The sequence below is a fragment of the Phyllobates terribilis genome, unplaced genomic scaffold (genome assembly GCF_046119375.1).
Source record: "Phyllobates terribilis strain yellow unplaced genomic scaffold, ASM4611937v1 Scaffold_1__5_contigs__length_1240528914, whole genome shotgun sequence".
Taxonomy (NCBI): domain Eukaryota; kingdom Metazoa; phylum Chordata; class Amphibia; order Anura; family Dendrobatidae; genus Phyllobates; species Phyllobates terribilis.
The window spans coordinates 389,816,198-389,832,097 of NW_027362761.1; positions in this window are offsets into that span (position 1 = coordinate 389,816,198).

Consider the following 15,900-nt stretch of genomic DNA (forward strand, 5'->3'; position numbering starts at 1 on the left):
GAGGGGGGAAGGTCAGTTATAAAGTCCATAGCCAAATGTGTCCAAGGAGCACTGGGAACCTCCAAAGGACAAAGCAACCCCGCAGCAGGAGTATGTGAGGACTTAGATCTAGCACATATAGTACATTGGCGCACCCACTTAATGACTTCCTTCTGCCATCCAGGCCACCAAAAACTGCGACCCACCAGTCTCTTGGTCTCCGGGATGACCTGCCAACCGAGATTCATGACACTCAACAAACAAATCTCTCCTAAAGGTCCCAGGCACAAACAACCTCCCATGAGGATTGTTAGATGGGGCATTCTCCTGTGCTTTAAGAATCTCATCTTCCAAAACGGAGTCCAAAGCAGCTATCACAACATCTTCTTGTAAAATGTTCTCCTCTTTCTCAGCACCGACTATGGGAGAAAAACTGCGAGACAAGGCATCCGCCTTAACATTCTTAGTACCAGGGATGTAAGTAATGGAGAAATTAAACCGCGAGAAAAACAGTGCCCACCTAGCCTGACGGGCATTCAGGCGCTTGGCAGCATCAAGATATATCAGATTTTTATGATCCGTAAGAACCTGAACGGGAAATTCCGCACCTTCCAAGAAGTGGCGCCAGTGTTCAAATGCGAGTTTAATAGCCAATAATTCCCGATTACCAATATCGTAATTCAGTTCAGTCTCCGAAAATTTTTTTGAAAAAAAGGCACAGGGATGTAATCCATCCCCGTTATCCTGAGACAATACTGCGCCAACCCCCACAGAGGAAGCATCAACCTCAACCAAAAACGGCTTAGTCACATCAGGCTGCATAAGGATGGGAGCAGAGGTGAACCTCTCCTTGAGATACACAAAAGCTTCAATGGCCTCAGAAGACCACTGAACCGCATCAGCACCTTTCCTGGTGAGATCGGTCAGAGGTTTGACAATACTAGAAAAAATTTTTATGAATTTTCTGTAATAATTGGCAAAACCCAAAAACCTCTGTATCGATTTCAAACCAATAGGCCTAGGCCATTCCTGTACAGCTTGAACTTTAACCGGGTCCATCTCAAAACCTTCGCTGGAGATAATGTAGCCCAAAAAACTAATTCTCTGTACAGCGAACTCACATTTCTCCAGCTTAGCAAAAAGCGAATTGTCCATTAATAACTGTAATACCTCACGTACGCTCCGCCAATGAGACTCCAGATCCGGCGAATAAATCAAAATGTCATCCAAATACACAACCACATTTTTGCCGATCAAAGGTCTAAGGATGTCATGAATAAGATTCTGAAAAAATGCAGGAGCATTAGTAAGACCAAAAGGCATAACCAGATTCTCAAAATGACCCACAGGAGTGTTAAAAGCATTCTTCCATTCGTCACCCTCCTTCATGCGCAACAGATTGTATGCCCCCTTAAGGTCGATTTTAGAGAACCACTTGGCCCCCATTAACTGGTTAAACAGATCAGGAATCAATGGCAGTGGGTAAGGATTGCGTACAGTAATTTTGTTAATCTCACGAAAATCCAGACAAGGACGTAAACCGCCGTCCTTTTTTTTTACAAAAAAAAATCCAACCGCCACAGGAGACTTAGAGGGCCTAATGTGACCGGCGGCCAAACTTGTCTGTATGTATTCCTCCAAAGCCTTTCTCTCAGGAATAGTAAGGTTAAATAAACGACTTTTAGGAAGAGTCGCTCCAGGGACAAATTCAATAGAACAATCATAGTCTCTATGGGGAGGCAAAACCTGCGATTCCTTCTCAGAAAAAACTCTCCAAAAATCCTGAATAGGAACAGGCAATTCTCCCCTATCCAAAGCTGCAATACGCCCGTTACAACACTTGTCATAACATTTATGGCTCCAGGATTTAATTTCACTGGTAGACCAATCCAGTACAGGATTGTGAAATTTTAACCAGGGCAATCCCAATATTACTGGAGAAGGCAAGTTATTCAACACTACCAAATCCAATTTCTCATGGTGAACACCATTAATAGTGAGAGGAAATTCACAGACCTTGAGAGTAATATTCTTCAAAGGGGAACCATCCACAGAAACCACAGCAATGGGGGATGATAAAGGTTCGGGTTTTAAATTGAGTCTTTCCAAGAATCCCCCATCAATAACATTCAGAGTAGACCCACAATCAACAAACACCCGAAATTCCATTAATTTTTCCTGAGCAATCGTGGAAGCAGCTAAAAATACACCCTTGGAATTTAAACAGGAAATATGGGCATGACTGACCATTTTTTTTCTTTCTTGATACGAAGCTCACAGTCTTTAATTAAATGACCAGATTTTCCGCAATAGAAACACAAGCCTTCAGAAAATCTGCGATCTTTTTCTTGAGAGCGAGGTGCCATCGCTCCAATCTCCATCGATTCACCACTGTTAGTACACACATTCTCAAAACCAGAAACTGACATAGCAGAGGATTTGCTCTCATTAACCCTTGCACGCAGTCTCCTATCCACCCGTATAGCTAATTGCATAGCCTGTTGCAAATCTTCAGGTGTAGGATAAGCAATTAGCAGGTCTTTAACCCTTTCACTGAGCCCAGCAAGAAATAGACTTTTCAGAGCAGAATCGTTCCACCCTGTTTGAGTAGACCATCGACGGAAATGAGTACAATATTTTTCCACATTACCTGATCCCTGTCTCAAACGTCTTAACTCAGTCTCAGCTGATGAGACATGGTCAGGATCATCATATAATAGTCCCAAAGCAGAAAAAAAACTATCCACTGAACTGAAGCATGTATCACTAGGTTGCAAAGAAAAGGCCCACTCCTGAGGCTCTTTGCGCAAAAGTGACATTATAAACCCTATGCGATGGGAATCATCCCCAGAGGACTTGGGTCTCAAACGAAAATACAATAAGCAAGCATTTTTAAATGAAAAAAATTCTCGGTGTTCACAAAAAATTAATCCGGCAAACGTACCTTAGGTTCCAAGAAATGTGCTCCAGGACAGTTACTCACGTGTTGACGGAGCTCAGTCACCTCCAAAGAGAGTCCCTGCAGGTGTTTAGCCAAATCCAGAACCGACACCATGATGGAACAGAAAAAATCTTTCCTTAGAGCATTTGCTGGGCTGGACTTACTGTTATGTTCTGCTACCAGAGCTAACGAAAGAGAGGAGATCTGTCCCTACGATAGAACTCAGCTTAATCCCTACGATGTAACAGGGGACCTGATGCTGCGATCAGACCTGCTAAAGTCCTAAGCTAGTCTGTACGGAGACCTATAGATGTGGGGAAGGAATCCCTACAAGTACTAAGGACTGGGAGGAAAATGGGACACCTCCTAACAGAAATAGTAGCAGACAGACGAACAAACAAAATATATAGAACATAGAGGTCCGTAGACCAAGCAAACTAACAGAGTTAGATACAGAGCACAGGCTAGCTAGAAAGTAGTTAAACAATGAAGTCCAGCAAAGCCAGAAGGGCGGAGCAGGATTAAATAGGCCAACAAGGTCATGTGACCAGCAAAGGAAAAAACCTAAGAACAAGGTTCTAACAGCAACTTCACATCGCAAAAAATGCCTATGGGTCTGTGAACAAAAATTTACGACAGTCTTTGATACCCTCCACACAAGACTAACTCTGTCATGAGGATTTATGACTTGCTACAAAATCTGAGGGATCTTCTGCAGAGACAGTGAGGGCATAAGGTCTCCGATTTACATGGATAGCAGGACAATAAAATGTTCACACCACTAATCTAAGCCAATAAAGGATTCACTCTCTGAGCTCAGTTTGTTTGTTTTTTGCAATGTCCCTTTATTATGTCATGTCTCTGCTCTTTTTGTGTAAATATATGTTTCTTCAGATTCTTCATCATGCCTGATGAAGAGACCGAAGTAGTCTTGAAAGCTTGCTTTGTAACATCACTTATTTTTTGTTAGCCATTAAAAGGTATCATAAATAACTACAAGGTTATTATTTTGTTGTACCACTGAAAAGCAGCAGTGGGACTTACAGAGAAAAACTATAATTTAAAGATTGACTCCTGCTCTGTGTTTTGGAGACACTCCTGGTTTTGGCATACAAATACTGATCAAATACTTATCAAAAATACTGATGTGTCAATAAAGCCTAAAGCTGTTTTTAATCAGTTCTGGGTCCTACCTGTCTTTTAAATTTGTAGGCTTTTAGCCAGGGAGAAGCATGTCTAATAAACATTAGGTTTAGGGTCCTACCAGAGAAAGGTCGCCTTGGCTGGTGTGCACATATAAATTGCCTAATTTGTGCGCCAATTACCTTCATTTTATAAGTATATTCTACAGTATATAGAAGTAATACAATTTAAATTTCATGTTTTCAATGTTTGCAGACATCTTAGCATATACTCTGATACATACTGTACTTTTTTTGTGGTTTGGTGTCGTTCTGAAAGACAACACAACCCACTGTTGAAAGTACTGCAGAAAAATATATATTGAAAAAAAACTGTAAAATATATACCAAAAAGGCAATCATTTACAATCATCTTCTGGATACTTCAATGGGTTCTGTGCGGTATATGTCTGTTGTATATCCAGTGCATTCAAGCTGATGAATCCTAACCGCCAGTCTAGCCTACCCCTGTTACCTGACCTTATATTAGCTTCAGGACAAGGGATCCTGCTTCCACTGTGCATCTATTTTCAGGCTATACTGGGACTTGTAGCACCTTATATTGCAGTGTTACCTTGGTGTTGCAGTTTGCTTTAATTCACTTCTGAACTATGCTGAGGCTTGTGGTGCTTCAGTGTATATATATTCTCTACTAGGCCTAGCTGGGACTTGTGGTATCTCAGTGTTGCAGTGTGCATTCATCCATATGTAAAAATGTCACCAATCCAGTTATTCACCTGCACGGCTGCTATTAAAAGTCAGAAGTCGGTGACGGTGATGGTAACATTACAACTCCTACTCCCTGACGGACCAGATCCTGCATCACACCACAATACGCAGGCATCTGACTTCACAGACCAGAAGACGCTTCAGCTCATTGTATTGTCGGGGTAATGTATAATTTTATGGGGTCATCCCTATTAGTGAGGGACAAAAGTGGATATTTTTATTGTGTAGAGGCACAAAAACAACATTATTTTTTTGGAAGAGGTGCAAATTTGTGTATTTTTACTGTGTGGTATCTCAGTGTTGCAGTCTGCTTTCCTCCATAAGCAGAAGGGCCACCGGTCCCGTTATTCACTCTGTCTTGGTATGAAAAGTCAGAAGTTGATGACGGTGATTATTTCTTCCCCTCTTTCCTGGCAGGCACATCTCCGTCATCACAACACATGAGCCCAAGGCTTCATACAACAGCTCCTGCAGTCATGTGGCATAAACAATGTCACATGACTGCTGCAGCCAATCAGTAGCCAAATGATATTATGTCAAGTGACCTCTGGGAGACCCAGTGATGTGGAGGATAAAAAGGACCATAAGTAAAGCGCAGGACCAGGAGATAAGTATATCATTTTGTTTTATATTTTATGCTTCACAGCGGACCTATTAATAAGAGTTTGTTCAGGAATGGGCAACCCCCTTTAAGCCTGCGGCATGAAGGCTGTTCATCTACCTGCAATCAATACACCGTTCTACTAAAATGATGGCTCACCACATTCATCTCAACAGCATACCCTACTTATAAACCAGCTGCCTTTACTTCTCCTCGTGTCATAGCTGAGAATCTGCAGCTTGTTCTCAGCAGCTTCCTCAATCTGACCACTGCCTGTACCATCATTCTCAGTTTCCCAAGTTCCCCTCACAGTGCACTCGCTGTAACCAACTTCTGCTGATGATTACTGTTGTCTCACCAGTCAACACACTTGTACTTTTATACTTCTTTGCTGCAGGACCGCCATCTTGTGGCCACAGCAAAACACTGCATACATATAAAGTAGCCACATACAGTAATAGTGCAGAAAGTGCCAGAAGAATAGCACAGTGCTGACAGTCATCATTATAAACTTCTCTTAAGTTAACAGTGCCCCCAAAAAGCTATGTCACTTTAACCCTTCATGGTCATTTACAAAGGGTACATTAGCAACCCTAAGTTTTAATTTAGCAACAGAACACACACGATACTTGACAGTTGTCATTGAAACAATCTCACAAACAAGACTGCAAGAGGACAAAAGTAGTAAACTGTGCCCAAAGGTGCAAATTTTAGAAATGTTCCTACACAATCCATGCTTTAAATGTCCCAAATTCTACATTATAATCGTTGGAAAATATTGAAAAATCATGCTAGCACTGTTCTGCCCATCTTACAAAGCTCTGCAAGAGAACATGGCATTAACTTTAAGTTTAATACTATAACACCCTACAGTCACAAAGTTGTTTTTTTTTACTTTGACACGTATGTTGCGGACATGGTGATCCAGCTATTTTGTCATGATTTGTGGTTGACACTATGCTCATATGGAGCCTTTGTATTGATTAACCTGTTAACCACCTATGATGTACATTTTCATCATAGGTATGTAAGGGCTGTATGATGCTGCCACAGAAGCTGAGTCTGCTTTATACCAAGAAACCAGCTTGACTTACATAGTCGGCATCTGCCTGCAACTGCAGCAACCAGAGCTCAGCTCTGAATGCTGCTGTTAGCTATTTAGATGCCGCTGTCAATTTCGAACAAAAGCTTTTAAATTGCTACCGGCTTCCATCTGCCTGCTATGATGGGTTAACATGGCAGCAGGTGCCTGCTGAAGACCACCATAACTGACATCTTTGTCCACCTCAACCACAGACTGAGCTTCATAGAAGAACCATAATTCCACTATATTCTGCAATATTATAATACTGCAGTATATACAGTCAACACTAAAAGTCAATGCCAAAGGTTTTGAGATTGACACAAATTTTGGTTTTCACAAAGTTTGCTGCTGTATATTTTGTAATGGCAATTTGCCTTAAGACCTGATTGTTTTGAGGAGTGATCAGATAAGTTGCAAAAATTGCAAATTCAATCATTTTCGTGAAATTAACAATCACAAAAAAAACATTTCCAATGAATTTCAGCCCTGCCACAAAATGCCCTGATTTTCAAATATTTTCTCTTTAGCTCTGGAGAAAGTGTAAATGAGGACAAGCCAACTGATATCACTCTGTCATGCTGAGTATTGAATTATAAGAGCAGATGTGTTGCTTTAAAAGGGGGCTGGGGCTTGAAATTATTGAGCCCAATTCATCAAGACCAGTATTGTTCACAATGGTCTTGATGTTGATGACTCTAAGTTGTGCCTAAATTTTGTGACTTTTGAAGGCTTTTACACCAGAATTGTGGTGTAAAAGCTTTGATGAATCAGTCCCATAGTCTTTGTTTGTTAATCACGGTTACCTCTGAGGAAAAAAGTGCAGTCATCATTGCTTTGCATTAAAAGTGCTTTACAAGCAAAGACATTGCTGCTTGTAAGATTGTCCTGACATCAACCATTTATCTAATTATCAAGAACTTCAAAGAGAGAGGCTTCATGGGACGCAAGAAATTCCAGCAAGTGCATGGACCATCGCCTAAAGAGGATTCAGCTGTGGGATTGGCTCAACACTAGTACAATTATAATTGTACTTCAGTAACAATAGAAACATCTGAATAAAAGATCTACAAACATTGAAACATAAAACTTTGTGAAAAACAAAACTTGTTTCAGTCTCAAACTTTTGGCCACAACTTTAGTATAAACGATCGCAGGTTCAAGTCCCATAGTGTAACTAAGAAAGAAGGTCAAAATTAAGAAGAAAAACGTTTTGATTTAATTAAAAAATATATATAAAATATATAACCTCTTTTCCATTTTGAAGATAAATAAATAACAAAAACATAAGCATATTTGGTAATGTCATATCCAAAAATGTCTGCTTTAACAAAATATAAAATATATGCACATTAATTGGCAAAAATGAAAAAAAAAATCAAAATGCCAGAATTGCCATTTTTTCGCTGCAATTCTTCTACAGAAAATGCAATAAAAAGTGATTAAAATGTCATTTGTGTTTGGTATCAATAAATGTGACAGCACAACACACAAAAAAAAATAAGCCCTCATTCAATTCCATGGGCTGTAAAATAAAAAAGTTATGGGTCTCGGGACTTGGCGACACAAAGGCTCTGAATTTTTTTTAATAGCTAAAACATAAGAAAACCTTATCAATTTAGTATTGCCGTAAGCATACTGAAATGAGAAATTATATTTCCATGTAAATTTTACCACAGAATCAATGTTATTTAAAAAAAAAAACAATGATGGAATTGCATTTTCTTTCACCATTACAACCTGGAATTTTCTTCGCTTTTTCAGTTAATTAAATGGTAAAATGATTTGTGTCATTCAAAACAACAACTCAACGTGCAAAAAAACAAGTCCCTATATGCAGCTTTGTCACCAGAAAAACAAAATAGTTATGGTTCCTGGAGCAAGTGGTGTAAAAAACGAAAGCGCAAAAATGAAAACTGTCCAGGTACTAAAATGCTTAACCCATACTGTTCGATATTATATTTTATGAAAAGGTTTAGGTAAATGTAACTTACAATATATGCATTAATGTAATGTGTGGGACTACTGCATGTTTGTGAAATCTTTAATGCATTATGGAATTGTGCAGCTAAATTCTTAATAATTGATACAAATCACACATAATAGTTTCTTAATAGCTTTAAAGTATAACCGTCATTGAAATTTTTATTTAATATATTCCTAGAACAAGTGAAAATAAGAAACTTTGTAATATATCTTAAATCTGCTTCTCTGTCTTGCTGGACTGATCATTCTTTCTCAACATTCTCAATTTCTGGGCAAAATCTGTATTCAGTGATGACAGATTTTTACATTACTGAGAGAGGAGATGGCAGTTGCTATTAGTAAGATTTTTTAGAGATGGGAGGGGGGAGGAAGAGGCAGGAGCTCTGATTCTAGCTCCTCCCCCCACTTCACCTCCTCCCCTTTACATAAAATCTTATGATCACCAACTGCCATCTCTTATCTCAGTAATTTAAAAATCTGTCATCACTGAATACAGATTTTACCTGTGAATTGAGAATTTTGAAAATTAATTATCAGGCCTTCTCTGACAAGATATATTACAAAGTTTTTTATTTTCATGTGCAATATTGATTTATGCAATAAAAATTAAAACAACGGTTAATTTTTTGAGTTTATAGCAGGTAGAAATATTTAGACTCCGATTTATCAAGACTTGCTTTTTGTACAGCAGTTTTTATGAAAGGTGTGCAAGAATAGGATGTGTCAAATTCATTAAAAGGCACAGGCCACTTATTGAATTTGACGCATCTTATCAGTGGAGTGCGCCTCGCTAGAAATGTTAGTTGAGGTAAGGACTGGAGTAACAATTTTGGAGTAAAAAAAGTCCAGGCAGTTTTCTGGCTAAAACACTGTGATGAATTGTCCTGAACTGTTTGGACAGACTCAGGAAAAAGACTAACCAAAGCAAAACAGCCATTGCCTCAGTGCATCTGTCGTTCCATGAGATATGTTGCATGCATTGTGACAACCAATAAAGACAATTAAAGGGAACCTGCCACCAGAAAAAAAAGCTATTAATGTACAGATATGGCGTTAATCTGCAGGTTAATAGCGTTACTAACCTGTCAGACGCCTGCATTTAGCCAAATGCTGCGGGGAGAAAATTAACTTTATTTCCCCTGGCAGCATTCCAGTTTCAGTCATGGGGGCAGCGCCGTTGCAGGTTTGGTCACCACTCTATATATAGAGACATATGTGTGAAGTGAACTGAGAAGTCTAAAGTAATGTGTATGTGTGTATATATCTACAATATATGTATACATTCTATGGTACACAACATTTTGGTCACAACATGGTCAAGCTGCCAAACATCGTTCTATGCCGCTACTACACGTAGCATGATGTAGGTGTAGGATCACATTGCGACCCCTGCGGTGCTGTGGCAAGTTCCAAATTTTTTAAATCTGATTTTTATGGTAACCTAGGGGACGTAAGGTGACCCTATTCACCTTATTTCTGCTGCAATGTATACACTAGTCGATTTGCATACTCGCGGTCTCGTGCTGACTGAATGTACCTGGTTTCTCTCAATGCTCGTTTGTTGAAAGAAGCAGAGCATATCTAGACGACAAGTGACTGTAAGTATACAAATTGCATATATGTGGTCACGTGAATGCCAGTTTGCTCTAGGGAATCCCGACAGTATACACACCGCATGCTGTCACAATTTAGCAGTCTACAGGCATATAGAATGACTGCAGACTTGTGTCAGGCCTGGAAAACCCCTTTAATGATCCCTATATGACCCCCATTTTGTCTCCACAGTGCTCTACTACTATTTAAAAAAAAAATAAACAATCAATCTGACCTGTCCTCAGTCTCATGCCGTGTGGCTCATACCTCTTCCTTCTGGCTGGCTCCCTGCCCTGCATTTATTATAGGCCCACGGCCCCAGAGCACGCACGCGTCATGTCACAGGTTGCGGGTGACGTCATTACATTATAGAGAGAAATATATGTATGTATCTATGTATGTATATATGTATGTATAAATAATATGACACCCTATAGATAGATGCTTGAAAAAAGTTCTGTTCAACTGAAAAATCACCACCTTAAATAGGCTGATAAAACTCCACTTATTGCTGTGCATAATTTGGAGTGCTGCCTGCTTTTTATTTTTTTATTTACCGTACCACTGGACATTTGCTTCGGAGGTTTTGCACCCACAGTCTACTTTTCATTGCACTGTTACATTTTTCTTCATAGATAGATAGGAGGGTCTGACAGAGACTGGGCATGGCCTCGGTTGTGATGTTACTTTCAGGAAAACACTGGTTGGGGTGTGACCAGCTCCTCCAGAATCAGGTGTGAGTCAGGTCAGATGCTTAAGTGTGGTATCTAGGAAACGGTGCAGAATGCTGACAGGGAGTATATTACTGTCAGTATTCTGCAGCCTAGGTACACACACAGAATAGGAAAAGCGCCCGGACAGCCCTTTTAAGTTTACAAAACCTATCAACTGGATTTCCTTGTGTCAAATGTTTTTGCAAAAATTTGGGCTCATATTTTTGGACAAAGGGGTTGATTTATCAAAACAATATTGCCATTACAAATGGTATACATTGCTTTACAAAGTCCCAACTTTTGACATTTTTACACAAGTGTCTCCCAGCTTTACCAAAATGTACGGGGCCACAGTGTGTGCATGAAGCCACATCTCATCTAATTCCTGATAAGCTGTGGCATTCTATATGCCAGAAATCTTAGTCCAGTATTGGTGCATGCCACTCGTCAGATGTGCCAGATGCATTAAGAGGCGTCCACCTTTTAATGAATCAAGAGCGAATGACTCTTCATCAAGACCAGGGGACAAAGTGTTGTATACTAGGCAATGCCCTTTTTCAACAACACCACAGCCCTTTCCTACAAAACCATGCAACCTTTTCCAACAAGTGTCTAATAGTGATGAGTGAGCATGTTCACTACTTCTCGGTGCACGCCCAAGCATCTCACTGCTCGAGATGCTCGGCGCTCACCGAGTATTTTCGGGCTTGCTCAGCAGGAGCTTGGGTCTCCTCCCTGCATGTTTGGCACTCTTTAGAACGCCAATCAACATACAGGGATTGCCTGCCACTCACTGTAATGCCGTTGCCATGTTGATTGTGGCATTACAGTGATTGGCTGGCCACACAGCATCATCAGGTCTATATCAGACCTGGCGCCACCATGCTCGTCACAGTCACTCTGGAATCAGACAGTGTAGGGAGTGGTACTGCTGAGCTAGGGAGAGATTTGCTTGTTTCTAGTTAGTGTATGTGCACCAAACTATATTAGACACATATCCATCTCAACAAACAGTCCTTCTGAGGACTAATCCATCTGCAGAGATATCAGGCAGGCAGTGTATGTAGGCAGGCAGGCAGTGTATATAGTAGACTGCAGTGCATATTTCAAAAGAGGCTCCATTCCAGTTTTGTCTGCTGCTGCTGCTGCTGTTAGATATTTCTGGAAATAGGCCCAGGTCTCAGTAATAATTTTTTTGGGGTTCTTAATCCTCATTATTTGCTTAAAAAGCAATCCAGAGAACACAGTTTTTCTGCGCCATTTGCTTGTTAGCACTGCAGAATACAGTCAGGTCCTTTCCATATTACAGTGCTAAAAATCCAGCTATTTAAAACTGTGGTTTGTCCATCACATATAATTGCGCCGAAAATACTGCCATTTCTGACCTCCATTAAAAAAAAATTCCTTTAGTGTGTCAGTGAAGCAATTGACACCAGTTTGCTGTTCAAAATAATTACCTAAAGGCCAGGTATTTAAAATTGTGTTTTCTCCATCACACGGATCACATATACGTTTTCAGAAAATACTGCCATTTCTGACCTCCATTAAAAATTTGTTTCAGTGTGTCAGTGAAGCAATTGACACCAGTTTGCTGTTCAAAATAGTCACCTACAGGCCAGGTATTTAAAACTCTGTTTTCTCCGTCATACGGATCACGTATACGTTTTCAGAAAATATTGCCATTTCTGACCTCCATTAAAAATTTGTTTCAGTGTGTCAGTGAAGCAATTGACACCCGTTTGCTGTTCAAAATAGTTACCTACTGGCCAGGTATTTAAAACTGTGGTTTGTCCGTCACACGGATCACATATAAGTTCACTCCAAATTCAGTCATTTGTAGTGAGCGTGGAAGATATTGTCCTCCATTTAAAATGGGCAAGGCACATGGCGAGGGACGGGGAACTGGACGTCATGGCGATGATGGTGCATGCAGTGGCTGAGGCTGTGAGCAAGCTGAAATTGTGCCACAACAAACACCCACATCTTCTCGCTCGACCTTCCTGTCCAAATTAATAGGGGACCACAAAAACCACTATTGAACATAGAGCAGTGTGAAAAGGTTATTGGTTGGATAGCAGATAATGCTTCCAGTCACTTAGCCACCCCCATCACCACCACCTTATCTTCCACACGGTCTCAGTAGCTGTGAGTCTGGAACACATATTCCTCACCCTGAACCTCCTTCCTCCCACCATGCCGAGTGCCCAGAGACAACTGATCCCACACTTGGACACTCCAAAGAGCAGTTCACTTTTCTATTTATAGATTCGGGCCTCTCACCCGGTCCACTTGAAGGGGGGCAAGAGGAGATCACATATAGCAATGCCCAAATATTTGAGCAGCCACGGTCACATGAAGGCGAAGGTGTGAAAGTGTCACAAGAGGTGGATAATGATGAGACACAATTGCCATAAAGTCAGGAGGAGGACCAGAGTGCGGAAGTGGAAGATGAGGTGGTGGATGATATAGTAACTGACCCAACCTGGCAGGAGGGCATGCAGAGCGAGGACAGCAGCAAAGAGGGGGAGGGAGACAGAGCACCCCAACAGGCAGGAAGAAGCATTGTGGAGGCCGCAGAAAAAAGGCAGGCAACCGTTCCCCGTAACACCAACACAAAGGAAGTTGCCAGTACATCTGTTAGGTCTTCCCGAGTCTGGTTGTTTTTTAAAGACGCTGCCGATAACCCCAAAAAGGCCATTTGCACCACCTGCCAGGCCAGCATCAGCAGGGGTGGCAAAATGACCAGCCTGAGCACCACCAGCATAATCAGGCTCATGGCAGCAAAGCACCTGACTTTGTGGGCCAAACCCCAGGGTCCAGGAACAGTGTCTGCGGGTGGAACCACTGCTTCTTCCGCTGTTGTGCATACAAGCCAATCCCCTGTCCATGGTACATGCGAAGATGCCTCCTGCCTTGCACCTGTCATTGCACACTCTCAAGTAGCAGCATCAGGAAAGCACGTCCACATCCTTGTCCCAGTGCAGTGTTCAGTTGTGCATACTCCAGTCCTTGGAACGCAAGCGCAAATACGAAGCAAACGCCCCACAGGCCACACTACTAAATTCGCACATTTCGTGACTGCTTGCGCTAGAAATGTTGCCTTTTAGGCTCGTGGAGACGGAAGCATTCCACAACCTGATTGGGGTGGCCGCTCCTCAGTACTCGGTCCCCAGCCGCCACTATTTCTCCCGATGTGCCGTCCCCGCATTACACAAGCACGTGTCTCAAAACATTAGCCGTGCCCTCATCAATGCAGTTACCGGGAAAGTCCACCTAACCACGGACACGTGGACAAGTGCTTGTGGGCAGGGATGGTACATCTCGCTGAGGGCACACTGAGTTGACATAGTGGAAGCCGGGACCCAGTCGGACCTTGGGACGGAAAACATCCTCCCGATGCCAAGGATTGTGGGCCCTAGGTCAATCAGGGTTGCCCCCACAGTCTGCAGCTCCTGCACCTCATCCTCCTCAGCCTCCTCCTCCTCTTCAGCCTCCATCTCCGAAATGACCACATCAGTCACAACCTTGAAGCACTGCAGCACTGCCTCGGCCAAGCGGCAACAGGCTGTGCTGAAGCTAATATGCTTAGGTGACAAACCGCACAATGCTGAAAAGTTGTGGACAGCTCTGAAAGAGCAGGCAGATCTGTGGCTCACACTGCTGAACCTACAGCCAGGCTTGGTCGTGTGTGACAAGGGCTTGAACCTTGTGGCGAGGCGAGCTCACACAGGTATCATGCCTGGCCCATGTGCTTAACCTCGTGGTTCAGCGGTTTCTCAAATCCTACCCAGACCTGCTGGATCGGCTTATTAAAGTACGCCGCCTGTGTGCCCATTTTAGAAAGTCACCTACAGCTTCCGCCGCCCTTGCCGTGTTTCAGCAGCATTTGAAGCTTCCGGCTGCAATGTCCCCACGCATTGGAACTCTATACTGCAGATATTGGGAAGGATTTGTGAGCAGAAGAGGGCAGTTGTTGAGTACCAGCATCAACAAGGCCGTCGGTATTCAATTCAGACTCCACACATAAGACCTCAGGAGTGGACATGGATGTCAGACATATATACCATCCTCCAAAACTTTGAGGACTCCACCAAGATGGTGAGCGGCGATGATGCCATAATTAGCATCACCATGCTGCTTCTCTGTCTTCTGAAACGCTCTCTGCTCACAATCAAAGAGGATACACTGCAGGTGGAGCACGATAAGATGGAGCAAGGAACCATACAGGGTGATTACACCCAGCCCAGCCTCATCTCATCCCAACATGGATTGGGTGACAATGAGGAAGAGGAGGAGGAGGTGGAAGAACAGGAGCTAGTTTCATGCACTATAGATGGTACTACCTGCACAGCTGTTATACTGTCTGTTCAGCATGGATGACCAATGGACAGAGAGGAGGAGGTGGAGAGCATGGTCAGTCATCTTCTTGGTGAGGACACGGAAGTCTTGCCTGTTAGCAGTCTGGCACGCATGGCTGAGTTTATGTTACGCTGCCTTTCCTTTGACCCTCGCATTCACAAAGTTTTGGATGACAGTCATTACTGGTTGGTGACATTTCTAGACCCATGCTAAAAGGAGAACTTTATATCTCTTATTCCTGAGGCGGACAGGTCTACAAAAATGGGGCAATAGTTTTTACTATTAAAAACATTCCCATCTGAAAACGCTGGGGGCAGAGGTCACAGTTTGTTGGACAACCAAGGAGTACAGGCGAGAGAGACACAAATGCAATCCAGCAGGGGAACAATGTCAAAGTTCTGTGAGAATTTTCTCAGCCCCTCCCATCGCACAGGCCCTGAGGTGCGGGGTACTCTCACAAAGAGTGCAAAGTTTGGGAATATGCTGAGAGAGTACCTTGCCGACCGTACCAACGTCCTCCGTGATTCTTCTGTGCCTTATAATTATTGGGTATCCAAGCTGGATACGTGGAATGAACTGGCTCTCTACGCCTTGGAGGTCCTGGGCTGCTCTACCGCTAGAGTTTTATCAGAGCGGGTTTTTAGTGCTGCTGGTGGAATTATAACTGATAAGCGCATCCACCTGTCAACTGAAAATGCTGACAGGCTGACTCTTATAAAAATGAACAAGGGCTGGAT